The 16719-nt window shown below is 40.8% G+C and overlaps 1 protein-coding gene across 1 annotated transcript in view; it reads left to right on the top strand.

Moving 5' to 3' along the window:
- TCERG1L (transcription elongation regulator 1 like) overlaps nt 1–16719 on the top strand; it is a 390196-nt gene that overhangs the window by 359261 nt on the left and 14216 nt on the right. The window lies entirely within an intron of this gene.

Raw genomic sequence — 16719 nt, 5'->3', positions numbered from 1 at the left:
ATGAAGGTACAACATTTAGCAACTCACATAGTTGATTAAAAGAGGCACATCTACGACGTCATGCCTGTGTAAGTTGCTAAATGTTGTACCTTCATTAAATGTAACCATATTGCTATACTTAGAGGCGCCTCTCTTCTCTTTTATACTCTGAAGCTCCTGCTGGATTTTGCTTCTAATCCCCTTGTGGAGGCTTCCATTTGTGGATGGACATTTTATGGTCACGCAATCACATTGCTATAATCTTTTTATATGAACTATAAACTGAAAGACTGCTGAATACATGGTTGTGGAACGAATCATCGGAGTTTCCATTATTTCCTATGGGGAAATTTGCTTTGATATTCAGGTGCTTTGGATTTTGAAAGGATTACAAGCATGTTTCTGGAACAAATTATGCTTGCAATCATTTTACTATATATATATATATATATATATATATATTAGGGCTGTGCTAATTAAAGATTAATTCCTTGATTAATCGTTTCATTTTTTTATCGATCAAAATTATTTTGATCGGTACTCACCTCTCCCCCCGCTTCTGGGTCTTCAGGGAGTTCCGTCACAGACATCGATGTCACCGGACTCCTCCCCCCTTCCCCACGTGCCTCCATCTACTAACTAAGGGAAGGGGAGGAGACCAGTGACGTTGAAGTTCTGATTGAACGTAACGCGTACGGGGAGGAGCTGCGCATGACGTCACTCGCTGCCGTTCTATGGAACTAACACGATTGTCGGCTTTACATGCTGTGTTTTTATCATCTTTATGTGAGTAGTTTGTGTTTGAACACAAAAATTTAATCTTATACTTAAGAGGTGAGCACTTAGATCTTTTCTTTCTACCCATGACCTGGCGTCCTTGCTGAGATCTAAGGAGACGTGAGAGAAGTTAATGGTCCATGTTAACCCTTTTGATACCCGCTTGCATGACCACCTGTTTGCACAGGGGTCCATGCCATAAGGTGAGAGTGATTAGTTAGACCGGAGGTGGAGGGATTGTCACGCTACTGTGGAAAAAAAATTACCTACATCAGTGTTACAGTTTGAATTTAAAACGCATTTGTGTGAACTGTGAAGTTAAGTCATGGATTGTGGAAACTAACTAGTGTCGGGTGATTGTATATAGTGTATACCACATTTACCACTGACTAATGCAGAGCTGCAATGCAAGGAGATCGGCTAAAAGTAGTTGGATCTGTATGTGCGTTATAATTAATCGAAATTAGTCGATAAAAAAAAAAAATCATTAATCAAACATGAAAATTTTAATCAGTAACAGCCCTAATATATATGCAAACCACAAGCCCCTTTAATATGTTAAGAATTTCTTGGATGACAGTATAAAATATTATTAAAATAAACAGAGATTTTCTCACCTAAACCTGCATCTACATCCTATAGCCAATAGGCCTCTTCTAGTTATAAAGATTCTTGCATCAGTAAACGGTTACTTCATTAAACCTGCACTTCTCCATTTTTCTAGCGTTGTCATTTATCATTCAAGCAGAAGCAAGTAATTAATCTCACTGGCATTAAATCAAGCATCTATGTGACACTAATGTTCTAATGGACTTCTTAATTAGATGTCGTGAACAAATAAATGAAGACTTGATTTGTATAGTCTGTAAAATGTATAAAGCAGAGTTACCCAGAACCATATTGTTCGCATCCTTACCAGCTTTTCCTGTATGGTATATCTCTAATAAGAATAATCCAAAATGGACATTTGTAAAACCAAAATCTCTATCTGTAGGTTGGTATAATAGGGCAGCCCTACCTTTCAGGGATAAATGTGTGTACTGTTAGTTAATTTTTTTTCTCTCCCTGTCCGAGCAGTAATGTGAGATTGTATGCATTCCAGAGAGGCTGACCTATCTCCTGCCTGAACCCGGGGCTAATACCATGCATAGCAAAGCAATTTTGCTTTAAGCCCCCTCCCTAGCAAGTCTCAATTTACCCTTTCTCCTTTATTGCTCCGTTACCTGCCCTTAAAGCAGAGTTCTGCCCAAAAAAAAAAAAAAAATGAGAGTGAGCAGCTATAAATATTGCAGCTGCTGACTTTTAAAATAAGGGCACTTACCTGTCCAGGAAGTCCGTGATATCCTCACCCGAAGCCGACCCGTCCCTCGGCTCTGGGTGTAGGCACCGGCATCTTCAGTAAGGGAATCATAAAGTAAAGCCTTGCGGCTTCACAGCCTGGTTCGTGACTGCGCATGCACGAGTCACATTTTGAATGGTCCCTGCTGTCTTCTGGGACCTGTGTGTCTCCCAGAAGACAGGGGGGGGGGGCGGAGGAGGGGTCCGCACATGGCGTAATTTGCCACAGATTCTGCGGAACTCTTTTGCAGGAAGCGGGAGAAAATACCTGTATTAGACAGGTATCATTGCCACCTCCCCCTGAAAGGTGCCAAATGTGACACCGGAGGGGGGAGAGGAACCGGATCAGTGGAAGTTCCATTTCTGGATGGAACTCCGCTTTAATCAATCTATTATTATATGTGCTCATACCATGGAGGCTCTGGAAATTTAGAGTTAGGGCTACAGTATATACAGATATGTGCGTGCACAGAACTTTTTTAAGGGGGGGGGGCATCATTTTAAGGTCACCCATGCTCCCCCCCTTTCAACAATGTCATGAAGGGGAGGGGCTTAGTCATTATTACATAAAGTGGAGGCATGCAAAGGTTTGAGAAATCTGATGCAAAAGCTTAATAGAAGGATCAAGCTGCCATTGTCTGATTAGCAATTTCTAATCTGTTTTTATGTTTACAGAGGTTTTCACTACTGACTTTTCTTTCTGAAAATACCAGCGCTATGGCTCTGTTGTTCCAATATTTATATTCATTAACCCGGAGGAGGTATGCAGATAAGAATGTTTAACTTTCCTTAAACGTTTCTGATGTGCATACAAGCACTGGCTTAGAAAGCATTCAGACCCACAGGTCAGCCAGGTAAGCAGCAATTTTAGAAGGTTAGCAATGATATCTCCTGCATCTATCTATCATGAAATAACTGAACACCTTGACCGCAATTATACAAGTAGTGCTGTTAGATGAGCTCCAGATCATGGACGCAGGCTGCCTCCCCTCAGGCAGGTTCTGGTGCAGGTGGACAACTCACACTAATCTCTTCAGGCCTGCTCACTTCCTTCCCTCAGGCTCTCATCCATGCTGCCTGGAGAAGGTGGAGGAGGTGGGTGGAGCCAAAATTGACCAGACGCGAAGGAGGAACCTCCTCTGGTCTGAATTCTGGGGCCTCGCCTTGGACTCATGACGGGACGTCACTGGTTGCTAGACACAGGCGAGTCTAGCAACCAGTGCAGTGGGCAGCAGAGAGTCCTGCGGACTGTGTAATAATAGTCTAGGGAGTAGGGGTTGCGCCGCTGCTGCTGAAAGTAACAGTAAGTGATTACCTTCAGTGGCCCTCCTCCCCATTTGCAGCAGCTTACGGCACCTGGTGTGATGCACCCACCCAGAATCAGCCCTGAGTGTCAGTGTGTGGACACCTTGCTCCGGGGAGGAGAGCTTGCCCCCCCTCCTTGTCCTCCCATGCGGACGCCCATGTATACAGCCATGGGCATTGTGGCTTTTGCATATATTTGCAAATGTGTTCAAACAAAGCCATCTGTTTTTAACCACTTGAGATCCACGCTAGAGCCAAATGATGGCTACAGCGCGGATCTCCTTTTCCGGGACTACGTCTATTGATGTAGTCCCGTGCAGGGGGCGCACGCGGCGCGCTTTGTGAACGGCGAGTCCATGAGACTCGCCTGATCACCGATCCGTGCAAGGGGTCGATCCCGACCCCTTATCACGTGATCAGCTGTCAGCCAATGACAGCTGATCATGTGATATATCGGAGCCGGTAATCGGCTATTATTCCTCCTCGCGCTGTCAGCGCGAGGAGAAATAAAAAAGCCGATCACGGCCAGCCCTGCTAGTGCCCACCTGCCCCCTGCCAGTGCCCACCTGCCCCATGCAGTGCCAAATGTATTAAAAAAAAGTGACCCCCGTCAGTGCCACCCAGCAGTCCCCATAGTGCCACCCAGCAGTGCCCATAGTGCCACCCACAGTGCCACCCACAGTGCCACCCAGCAGTGCCACCCAGCAGTGCCCACAATCTGCCTCAAAGGTGCTGCACCCCAGTGCCCAGCAGTGCTGCCCTTCAGTGCCCAGCAGTGCCACCTATCAGAGCCACCTATCAGTGCCACCTATCAGTGCCCATCAGTCCCATCTATCAGTGGTACCTATCAGTGCCCATCCGTGCCACCCATCCGTGCCACCCATCCGTGCCACCCATCCGTGCCACCCATCCGTGCCACCCATCCGTGCCCATCCGTGCCCATCAGTGCCGCCTTATCTGTGCCCATCAGTGCCGCCTTATCTGTGCCTATTAGTGCCGCCTTAACTATGCCTATCAGTGCCCACCAGTGCAGCCTATCAGTGCCCACCAATGCAGCCCATCAGTGCCCACTAATGCAGCCCATCAGTGCCCACCAGTGCAGCCTATCAGTGCCGCCTAATCAGCGCACTTCAATGAAGGAGAAAAATGACCCGTTTGCAAAATTTTATAACAAACTATTAAACATGATTTTTATTTTTGCATCTTTTTTTGTTTGTTTAGCAAAAAATAAAACTCCGAGCTGTAACTAAATACCACCAAAAGAAAGCTCTATTTGTGGGAAAAAAATGATAAAAATTTAATTTGGGTACAGTGTGGTATGCCCGCGCAATTGTCATTCAAAGTGCATCAGCGCTGAAAGCTTAAAATTGGTCTGGGACTGAGGGGGGTTTAAGTGCCCAGTAAGCAAGTGGTTAATGTAAACAGTTATACGGTCGGACATTCCGACAACAAAATCCGTCCGATTTTTTCTGCCGGATTTTGGCCCAAACTTGTCTTGCATACACACGGTCACACAAAGTTGTCGGAAAATCCGGTCATTTAGAATGAGGTGGCATAAAACACGTACAACGGGACTATAAAGAGGCCCGTAGCCAATAGCTTTCATCTCGTAATTTATTCTGAGCATGCGTGGCACTATGTGCGTTGGAATTGTCTACACACGATCATAATTTAAACGATCGGATTTTGTTGTCGGACATTTTTAGATCCTGCTCTCAAACTTTGTGTGTCAAAAAATTCCAACAGAAAAAGTCTGATGGAGCCCCCACACGATCGTTATTTCCGACAACACAGTCCGATCGCACATTTTCCGTCGGAAAGTCTGACTGTTTGTACAGGGCATTAGACTGGGCCAATTCGATTGGCTTGTAGGCTGGTCGATACCACATGTTGGGGCAGGATAGTTGGTGCTTTTTTTTAGTGATTTTTTTCTCTTGTTTTGCGCTGTTTTTAACATTGGAATATTAAACATACTAAGCGATGAAAAATCCATCTGGGCTCCTGATGAGCTTTTTTCATTCTCAGTTCGACTCTGCATAGAGTTGCCAGCGTGAGTTGAGTTCTGTGACACATCCAGAGAGATTTCCATACATGCCGTGAGGAGCACATGTGTTACTGTGACGGCCGCCATTTGTTTCCGGTGAGTTTGTAATTCACTCGATGGTGGTGGTTCATCTATTTGGACACAATCTGACATATATCTTCATGTTCACTGGAAAGGTTGCATCTAATTCATATTTCTTTACTGCCATAGGCATTTGGACTATATAATTTATCAACATTCTTTGGACTTTTTTGAATATGTTAATTAGGTTTGTCTGCACTTATTATTAGTCACTATTAGTTTTATGATTTAGATATTATCACATTTATTCTGGTGCGACACCATTTATTTGTGTTTCTAAGGATCGCTATACTCAGCTGCCTAATATTGATTTAGCACAGCACAGATTTTGTCACATGTTTGCCTTTATTGCTCTGTTGTCGGAGCATGTGAATCGCTCTATGCGCCAGCCAATCATCAAAATCCAGCACTATCACATAGCAGAGTCCATAGCGCTATATAAGTCACAACTTCAGTGACTCATTGTTTTCGAGGAACACTTTCTCCTGCTACTTTTAACTGAACAGGGAGGTAAGGGAGTGAATGAGAGGTGATTATGCTGGAAATGGTGGGATTAAAATGAATCTCTTACTTTCTCTTGCATATAACTAGCAAATGAGGTTTAAAATAGTGCATTTGGGTGGCAAAAATATGAATGCAATCTATAGACTGGGGGGAGAACCTCTGGGGGTTCTCTAGGATGGAGAAGGACCTGGGGGTCCTAGTAGAGGATATGCTCAGCAATGGCATGCAATGCCAAGCTGCTGCTAACAAAGCTAATAGACTATTGGCATGCATTAAAAAGGGATCAACTCCAGAGATAAAACCATAATTCTCCCGCTCTACAAGACTCTGGTCCGGCCGCACCTGGAGTTTGCTGTCCAGTTCTTGGCACCAGTCTTCAGGAAGGATGTACTGGAAATGGAGCGAGTACAAAGAAGGGCAACAAAGCTAATAAAGGGTCTGGAGGATATTGGTTATGGGGAAAGGTTGCGAGCACTGAACTTATTCTCTCTGGAGAAGAGACGCTTGAGAGGGGATATGATTTCAATGTACAAATACCATACTGGTGACCCCACAATAGGGATAAAACTTTTTTGCGGAAGGGAGTTTAACAAGACTCGTGGCCACTCATTAAAATTCAAAGAAACCTTACACTGCGCAGAGGGTTCTTTACTGTCAGGGCGGCAAGGATGTGGAATTTCCTTCCACAGGCGGTGGTCTATTAGACAAGCATTGGACAAGTATTAGACAACTATTAGATAAGCATTTGAATGACCACAACATACAGGGATATACAATGAAATACTGACATATAATCACACACATAGGTTGGCTTGTGTCTTTTTTCAACCTCACCTACTATGTAACTATATGTAACTATATGTAACTATATGTAACTATATGCTTTTTCAGCTTTTTCATTCACTTGCAATCTGCCTTGGTATTTGATATAAAATTTGACTATTGCAGAAAAAACTATTCCAGAAAAAAAAAAGTTAAAACAAATGCCCGGAGGTCCGCTTTAAGTTTAAAATAGAAATGAAAGGCAAAACATGTGTGTATAGATTTAAAAACATTATACATACCCTTTTACTTTTTTTAAAAGTGATCACATACCCTCTGTTCTCAGCTGCATTAGAGCTGGGAGGGGCACAGCAGTACACTTATCTTCACAGTAAATGGCTGTGCAGGGGTGTTTGTCAGGACAATTCTGACCAGTGGAGGGGAGTAGACTCAGTTCTGAGCACAGCTAGAGAACTGACCACGCTGTGTTCTCATCTCTAATGTGGTCAGTTTTTGATAGTAAAGTGGCAGGACTGGCAGGAACACCAGGGATTTCACACAAACAAGGCAATCCAAAGAGAACAGGATACTTTTTTGTACAAGTACATGGAGCAGCAGGCATATATCAGGAATATGAATTGCTGGGTTAGCGTATTCCTTAATCCTTGAACATCATAGCCCTCTTCTCTGGGAATGTCTAATTACTGTGTAGGCCGGCCCAGCTCCTCCATCTTGCCCTCACCTCCCTACATAAGCTTTTATGTAGCAGTCAGAGAGGAGCGAAGGATTATAGTACAGAGCAGTGATGGCGAACCTTGGCACCCCAGATGTTTTGGAACTACTGTACATTTCCCATGATGCTCATGGACTCTGCAGTGTAGTTGAGCATCATGGGAAATGTAGTTGCAAAACATCTGGGGTGTCAAGGTTTGCCATCACTGGTACAGAGCATCACTTGAGTGATAGTGCGGAGTCTGTTGGGGCTGCTTCTATTACATCTAAGATGGTGGCACCTAGTAGCAGTCTCCGGGCCTTTTTGAAGGCTACACAAAAGAATCCTTTGCAGGTAAAAAATATTCAAAAAATACATTAAGTGCACAGATATTTTTATGGGACACATTTTTGTTCAAATGAACAGTCTGGCGACTGGGCTCCTTTATCCCATTCCCGCCGAGCGTACGCAGATGTGCGGCCTCGGATTTCAGGGGTTATACTGGGATGATGCCCGCAGCTGCAGGCATCATCCCAGTACCATTGTTTAGAGAGGAGTGATTGGCTATCCAGGGATAACAACCGATGCGGCTAAAAGCTGCTTGGTTGTTATCCCGGAGAAACGGGAGGGGAAGTCCCCCCTCCAGCCGTCTCCCCTTCCCGCCGCCTCTTGCCGATCTTCCCAGGCTTCCCGTGGCATGGGAGACCTGATCGACATTCCGCTGCTTTTGGCGGCTAGGGACAGACTAGAACGAAGCTGAAAACGGCTTAGTTCCAGCCCCCTGATTGTAAACATGGGAGTGGCGTCACAGCGTCACTTCCTGTTTACTCGGCTGCCAATGGACAAAAACAGCGATCTGAATACTTTGAAGTGCAAAGGAAGGATCGGTCCCCCGATCCCTCCATAAAGAGTACCTGTCACCACCTATTACTGTCACAAGGGATGTTTACATTCCTTGTGACAGCAATAAAAGTGATCAAAATTTTTTTTTTTATTAAACACAATTTAATAATATAAAAATAAATAAAACAAATACGATTTTTTTTTTAAGCGCCCCCTTCCCCGCGAGCTCGCGCAGCAAAGAAAACGCATACGGACACAAAACGGTGTTCAAATAACACATGTGAGGTATCACCGTGATCGTCAGAGTGAGAGCAATAATTCTATCACTAGACCTGCTCTGTAGTTCTAACCTGGTAACCGTAAAAAAAAAATTAAAATGTCGCCTATGGAGATTTTTAGGTACCGGTTTGTCGCCATTCCACGAGTGTGTGCAGTTATAAAGCGTGACATGTTTGGTATCTATTTACTCGCCGTAACATCATCTTTCACATTATACCAAAAAAATGGGCTAACTTTACTCTACTGTTTAGTTTACTGTTTTTTTTTTTTTAAATCAATGAAAGTGTCCCTTTTCCCAAAAAGTTGCGTTTAAAACACCACTGCACAAATACCGTGTGACATAAAATATTGCAACAATCACCATTTTATTCTCTAGATTCTCTGCTAATATATATATATATATATATAATAACTTTCTAGCAAAAAAATACGGATTTTAACTTGTAAACACCAAATGTCAGAAATGGGCTTAGTCATGAAAGGGTTAATTATGCAAATCTGGAACAGACAATATTAGGAAATAAAAAAAAACCCTTGTGCTTTTTTTGTGCTTTGGTACTGTCTGTCAGAATTCCGTTATTCATATTTCCTGGGGAATTCCTTGTCTATCAGCAATTGTAAATAATAGCAAGGGAAATAGAATTATTGATTTGCCAATTTTTATGGACATAAATTTTAGTGTAAGGAGCTCTGGTGACGGCGGTATTTGATAAATGGCTCCGTGGTTGAACAATGCTTGTTTCCAGCATCTCGGCTCGGTATATCATAGACTGTATCATTCTTTCATGGCTGCACATCTATGAATAAAATATGGAGAGCAAAGCTGGCGTGATTCCTCATTGCTATTCCGGAAAACCGAATGGGGAGCCAGCTCCGGACCTCGAGAGCCCACTAAACCTTTTTATACCACATTTTATGGATTACGTAAAAAAAAAAAAAAAGACTGGAGCCTTTCCACTTCACAAACCTCCAGCAGCAGTTAAAGCTGCACATCGCTTGGAATAGTAAAACTGGTTTAGAAAGCTCACTCATGTAAACTGCATAAAATCACACGTACCTTATAAACACAGCCCGTGCAGTGGTATTTGTTTGTCTTTTAGAACTGACCGGTAAAAATTTAATTTTTCCAATACAATGTAACAGCCGTGACTGGGAACCTCTTGTTATAGGAGAAATAAAACATTTTATCAAGAGAAGAAAAAAAAAACTTGCCCTGGACCACAAAGCTAATTCTGTATAACAGGGGGTGGACGGTGGCAGTAGGGGTGTACTTAACACAGGGACAAGACTGGCAGCTCCTTTAGGCCGGGTTCACATATATGCAAAATGGATGTGCGTTTCCCCGCATACAAGTCACATGACAGGTGAGTGTGACCTGCTCTCAATGGAGCCGGTTCACACATGTCCGGGGCGGCCATGGTCCAGATTTCAGAAGAGTCCTATGCGTCTTTGGGTCCAGTTCAGGTGCAAATTCAGGCAAAAATGCGGACCTGAATTGCACCTAAACCAATGAACCGGGATGCACCAGACTCCATGCTGGGAACCATGGCTGGAGATATGTGAACCCAGCCTTACTCTTCCATTAAGTAAAGTAGATGCCTTTCATTGATCTAGCCAGAGATGTGTCACTTCAAATATTTTACATGCTTATTTATAACCTGCAGATGAATGTTGGTATATGTACCTCCTAGATTGGTCTTCATTTACAAATTATTTTCCCGGCAGAATAACAATAATCTGTTGTGGGGATAAATGTTCACAAGATTCTAGGCTTGAAGCTAAGCGCCAGACAAACTTTTAAAGACACAGATGGAATATATAAATTAGAGGAGCTCACCTACCAACTATTTTTTGTGTTTATTTTTATTTATTCCTAAAATGTACGCAGCTCTGGCAGATAGCAGAGACAGGGTGGATAGCTGACTTTTCTCTAGAGCGGTTGAGTAATGCAACCAGGTCTTGTACCTCCCCCAGGTTCTGACTGGACAGTGCATGTGAAAGCAGTAGACTGATGAGTTTATTTCTGTCATTCTGCTCTCTTCTTCTATCAGCATTTTGCTTGCTAGAACATAAACAATGCAGCCCACCCGATTGGCTCCTTCTTCCTCTTCTGTTCTGAGCTCTCTTATACAGGGTATTGCAAGCGGTTAATACCAAGTCACCTTCCCTTTGGACTGTTAGCAGATTGAGATTTCTGCATAGTCAACATAGGCTATGGTCTAGAGCAGGGGTCTCCAACCTTTCTAAACAAAGGGCAACTTTACTGTCCTTCAGACTTTAGGGGGGGCAGGCTAGGGCCATTGAAAGTAGAAAATGTCCTGGTGTCCAGTGGAAGTAAACAATGCCGTATCTTTGGTATCATTGGAAAGACTAGTACACTATTGTTGATGCCAATGGAAGGAATTGTGCCCCATCGTTGGTGTCAATGAAAGGAATTATACCCCATCTTTGGTGTCAATAGAAGGAATTGTGCCCTTTTGATGATTACAGTGGGATGGAATAGTGCCCCAGGGGCCAGATAAAGGCAAGCAAAGGGTCACAGTTTGGAGACCACTGGTCTAGAGTATCAGGGCTGCCATAGTTATATAGTTACATAGTTAATCAAGTTGAAAAAAGACACAAGTCCATCTAGTTCATCCATAAAAATAAATAAGTAAATAAAAAATATCATACAATCCCATATACACAATCCTATAGCCACAGTTGATCCTGAGGAATGTGAAAAACCTCAGCAAAGCATGATCCAATTTGCTACAGCAGGGGAAAAATTCCTTCCTGATCAGGCAATCGGATTTTCCCTGCATCAACTTTACCTATAAATGTTAGTACTCGGTTATATTATGTACATTTAGGAGAGAATCCAGGCCTTTCTTAAAGCAATCTACTGAGCTGGCCAGAACCATCTTTGGAGGGAGTCTATTCCACATTTTCACAGCTCTTACTGTGAAGAAACCCTTCTGTATTTGGAGAAAATCTCTTTTCCTCTAGGCATAAAGAGTGCCATCTTGTCCTCTGTGTTGACCGTAAAGTGAATAACTCAACACCAAGTTCACTATTTGGACCCCTTATATATTTGTACATGTTGATCATATCTCCCCTTAATCTCCTCTTCTCAAGAGGGAATAAATTCAATTCCTCTAACCTTTTCTCATAGCTGAGCTCTTACATGCCTCTTATCAGTTTGGTTGCCCTTCTAAGTTTGCAGAGGCATTCGATTCTGAGCCCTCTGGGCCACTAAGGATCACATGATCCATAACTATCTCCTCACAGCCACGTACAACTCCTTGAGTTTCTGTGGACTGAAAACCATCCCTTGAAGACCCTGGTATACTCTCAAGAGTATATATATATATATATATATATACTAAATATATTGGCAATATCCTCCACTCTTTTAGTGATCAGTTTTAGGTGTACCAATGCAGAGTGGGCCAATTGTTTGTCCACATTTGACCTCAGTTATCTTGTGTGATACTAATGCCAACCAATCAGTTGTTGTATTAGAGAATGGAAAAAGACAATTCACTTGGGGGGTGTGGAAAAATATCAATCCAAACTTACTAATATGAATAGGGATGAGCAGAGTTATTTTACCGGTAATGATTTTCAGGGTATTTTAACCCTAGATTTTGCCATGTGGACTGCATTAGCCAAAGTTACTTGAAAAGGAAATCACACAGCTTAATTCTTTAAAATTTGCAATGTCAGCACTGATACCTTGTTATACAAAAAGATAGCATTAGCGTTAGGGTAAGCATTAGGCTTGAAACATAGCATTACGGTTAGTGTTGGTTTCAGCATTATGGTTAGAATAGGTGTTAGGGTTCCTTTGTTTCTCATTTTTTAATGTCACGTTCCAAGGTAATAAGGGGTATTTTTTTAGTGCAGGTCTAGGATAGTTGAAATGAACTTCCATGACCCTAAGGAATCATTTAAAGTCCATTGTACACTTAAAAACAACCCAAACCACCTTAATTTAGACCAGTGGTCACCAAACTGAAGCCCTTTGGCCAAATGTTGCCCTTTGCTTCCCTTGGGGCACCATTCTTGCCACTGACACCAATGATAGGGAACTATTCCCCCCACTACACCCAATGATAGGCCACTATACCTCCCATAAAAAGCAACAATGGGGCACTATTCCTCCAACTAATATCAATGATGGAGCACTATTCCTCCAACTAATACCAATGATGGGGCATTGTTTACTCCCACTGATGCCAGGATGTTTTCTATTTCTATAGGACCTCAAAAGTCTGAGGAACAGAAAAATGGCCCTTTGGTTAGAAAGTTTGGTGACCCGTGATTTAGCCTGCTCCTTTCACTCCAATGCATTCCACCAAAATGGCCAAAATTTGTGTAAAAATTGGGGAATTTTTCAGTTTTACCCATATGAATATTACCACATTTGTGGATCAATGTGAATCCTCTCTCTTGAAAGCCTAAATGATAACATCTCCTAGGCACAATTTACTAAGAAGATACTAATACTTCAAGCCCAATTTCATATTTGAGTTGGTCTGTACGTGCCTAGTATAAGACAAGTTTGGGGTTCTCACTTTTCCTGGTCAGAAATAAATAATTGCAAGGCTTTAGAATGAATAAATACATTACCTAATGTGCTGATCTAGAGCTGTTCTTGAAATTACATAGGCAGAGATTTGTACCGGGTCGATCTGCTATAGCTACAACAATGTGATATAGTCAGAGCTTTTAAATAGCGAGTCAAGTGCTTCTCGACATACAGTAATCTTCGACTCTCGAGCAGCCTATGAATGACAAGCAGAACATTTGTCATTTTGACATTTCCAGCTGTGTTCAAGTAAGTATATAATTTAAACCTGTGTGTTATGGGCCCTCTGTGGGTCCATTCCTGTATATGGTGGATTTTTCACTCTGCGCTTCCTTTAAACCAGTGAATAATTTACTCCTATCTGTTTGCCGCTCTTTTTATAGCTGGTGTAAAACATTTATAAAGCCATATCAATCCTCAGGTGCATAATAGTTTAATTGTGCACATTGTACAACCAGGCATTTTATACCAATCCTTTCATAAGTCAGAGCTAGTTTGCTAAAATGTGTATCATAGAAACGCAAAGAGCGTTATTTACATTTTATGCATTGCCTGAATAGGATCTTCTTGTAGCATGGCTTGGAGCAGTCAGATTATCCTGTTCCTTCACTTGATGTAGCAGAATGATTATTATATTTATTTAATGATTTATTTATTTTCTTTTAACTTTCAAATTTTTATTAGCGTATCAAATATATTACAAGTGCTTCTCGGTATACTTACAGATAGATACAGAGAAAAACAAAAATACACATAAACTGGATAAATAAACATAATAAGGAGTTAGCAATCAAATCTGCAATTGAATGCTGTTAATGAATTACAACTCAAAAGTAGGAGCAATAAACCCTGTCGACCCCATTCTGTCAATAGGGATAGTTTCTAGTCTAGGAGGGGGGAAGGAAAGGAATATGGGAGCCACTTTATAATTCAACATGTAAAGAGAGGAGTCTCAACAATTTTTCCTTAAATTATATTTATTTTAAATCAACGTACACAACGTCACTCTATCTATCTATCTATCTATCTATCTATCTATCTATCTATCTATCTTCTATTTTTTTATTTTTTTATGTATTTCACATCAAAATGTAATTTTAAAATAAACGTTGTAAACTACTGTAATAACTAAAATGTGTACTGTTTGTAAATACACCATATTGTCTAATTTTACACGTTCAAAAATTGGGGCATTGCATTTAACAGAAACAATAATTAAAGACAGCCAATTATTCACCCGCTTAAATTTAAATCTGATTTATCTAAGATTAATATTAATAAATATTAATAATATATAAATATTCAACAGTTATAAGAGTTAAAAATAGTGATAGTTCAATATTATTTGCAAGCACACAATTAGGGTCATGTATATCTGTATCAGGGCATATTCGGATTTTTGAATTGTGGTAACCCTGCATTAAAATACACAGGCCAACAATTTTCACAGTACGTTGCAATGCAGCTCATTTTCAATGTCACCCCAGCAAACTGGGCAACACACCGCAGCGCACCACAAGATGAATGTCATGTATTAATAGATGTCCATGGAACAGTTTTTTTCTTAAAGCAATGTATAAATTGAAGGGGGAAGAAAAGCAATTATTGACAATTAAAAACATTTTTACAACGAGCTAGCATAAATACTTGAGTCGGTCCTAATGCAATCCTTTAATTTCTTGATCAGCAGGAAAAAAGAATGGTACAGGGACTGAGATTCACATATATGTATTTAGCTGTGTCTACTTTTAAGGACCTTGACCTTAACTTAAAATTTGTAAAGTAAAAGCACAGAAAAATTAAGTATTTCCAATGCTTACTTGCAGCTTTTTCTTTCCATAAGCATTTTATTTATTTATTTGCAATGAGTCTTTAAACTTGCTAGAAAAATTTGACTACTTCAAGGATATATTTTTTTATATTTGGTCGGACCTGGGTAAACATGTAATTTCAGGAATCTCATCCGATAAATATATAAATATGGAAAAAAAGGTTTGAAATGGGATTATAGCATGCCAACAAAGAATGAGAATATGAAATATTTAAAACATTACATTTATTTTAAACATGATTAAAACTGAATCAAAAATAAAACCATGATGTATCCTTATATATCTCCATTTGTGGTGGAAGGATTCCAATTAATCAGTAATTACAAGATGGCATTTTTCAGATGACCAATGGTGAAAAGATGGTGTGTTTTCACAACATGTTTCACCAATAATGGCTTTCTCAGGGGATTACAGGCTGCCACTAAATATATGGAACCCAAAAGACTACAGGGGGAACAGTTTTCATTTATTTGCAATGCATTTTTACACTTGCTAGAACATTTGACTACTTCAAGAATATATACTTTGAGTGAATGTCATGATAGATCATTCCAGTGCCAAAACCTTAACACTATAATCATATATCAAAAAGGAAGGAAATGGAGCAGAATTGTTCAAAGGTGCAACCTCTCAAGGAGGAATACAAACACATATACCAAACAGTATATGCTCTGTTAAAACATACATTTCCATCTAATATAAAATCAAAATCCAAAAATGGAAACATATATATATATATATATATATATATATATATATATATGTATATATATATATATATATATATATATAGATGCAGATCAACATTGATGCAGCAATAATATATTTCTGCACCTCATATGATCCGCCCATAGATGATAAACACATAGATCAATACAATCGTATATACATAATTACATCTATATCTTATAGTGATGGTATCGGCATGACGTTTTAATAACGATAAGCAGTTGTGTTGAAAATGGGAGTGGTTGTAACTCTAAGCCCTTGTCAGATCGGACCGTGTTGTCACATAATCTAACCGTGTGTGGGCTCCATCTGACTTTTTCCGTCGGAATGTCCGACCAACAAAGTTTGAGAGCTGGATATAAAATTTTCCGACAACATGATCCGATCGGACTTTGTCCGATTGTTTGTAGAGAATTCCGATCGGACAAAGTGCCACGCATGCTCAAATAAAATTTCAAGACCAAAGCGATTGGCTACTAGCCTGAACATAGTCCCGTTGTAACTAAATAACGTCATCATGTTCCGAACAAATGGATTTTCCGACAACTTTGTCCGACCGTGTGTATGCAACACCAGTATTGGACAAAATCCGCTGGAAAAAATCAGATGGATTTTGTTGTTGGAATGTCCGACCGTGTGTACAAGGGCTTAGTGTTTCACATTTAGCATCATCAGGAGGGGAAAGGTGCTGCTAGATTAAATTAATAGCATTATATTAAATATATTTACGAATAGCCCCAATGGCCATATAAAACCTCCAATCAAAAAAGCTAAACTGACTTACATTTACCAATAAAACACATCTAAGGAGGCTTAATGCAATGCAGAGAAGGGAAGGGACCAATATAGTCCTCCCTGATGGAAAGGGAATTCCCGGAGGGGCCCAGTATGGACAGTTATGTGAACAAATAAGTGCTTTCAACAGAGTATATACAGTATATGTGTTTGTGCTACTCCTTGA

The sequence above is a fragment of the Lithobates pipiens genome, unplaced genomic scaffold, assembly GCF_037356315.1.
Source record: "Lithobates pipiens isolate NorthernLeopardFrog02 unplaced genomic scaffold, aLitPip1_a1.2 Scaffold_25, whole genome shotgun sequence".
NCBI classification, from domain to species: Eukaryota; Metazoa; Chordata; class Amphibia; order Anura; family Ranidae; genus Lithobates; species Lithobates pipiens.
Note: the sequence above shows the minus strand (reverse complement) of the source record. Positions and strands in the feature narration are given on the sequence as shown.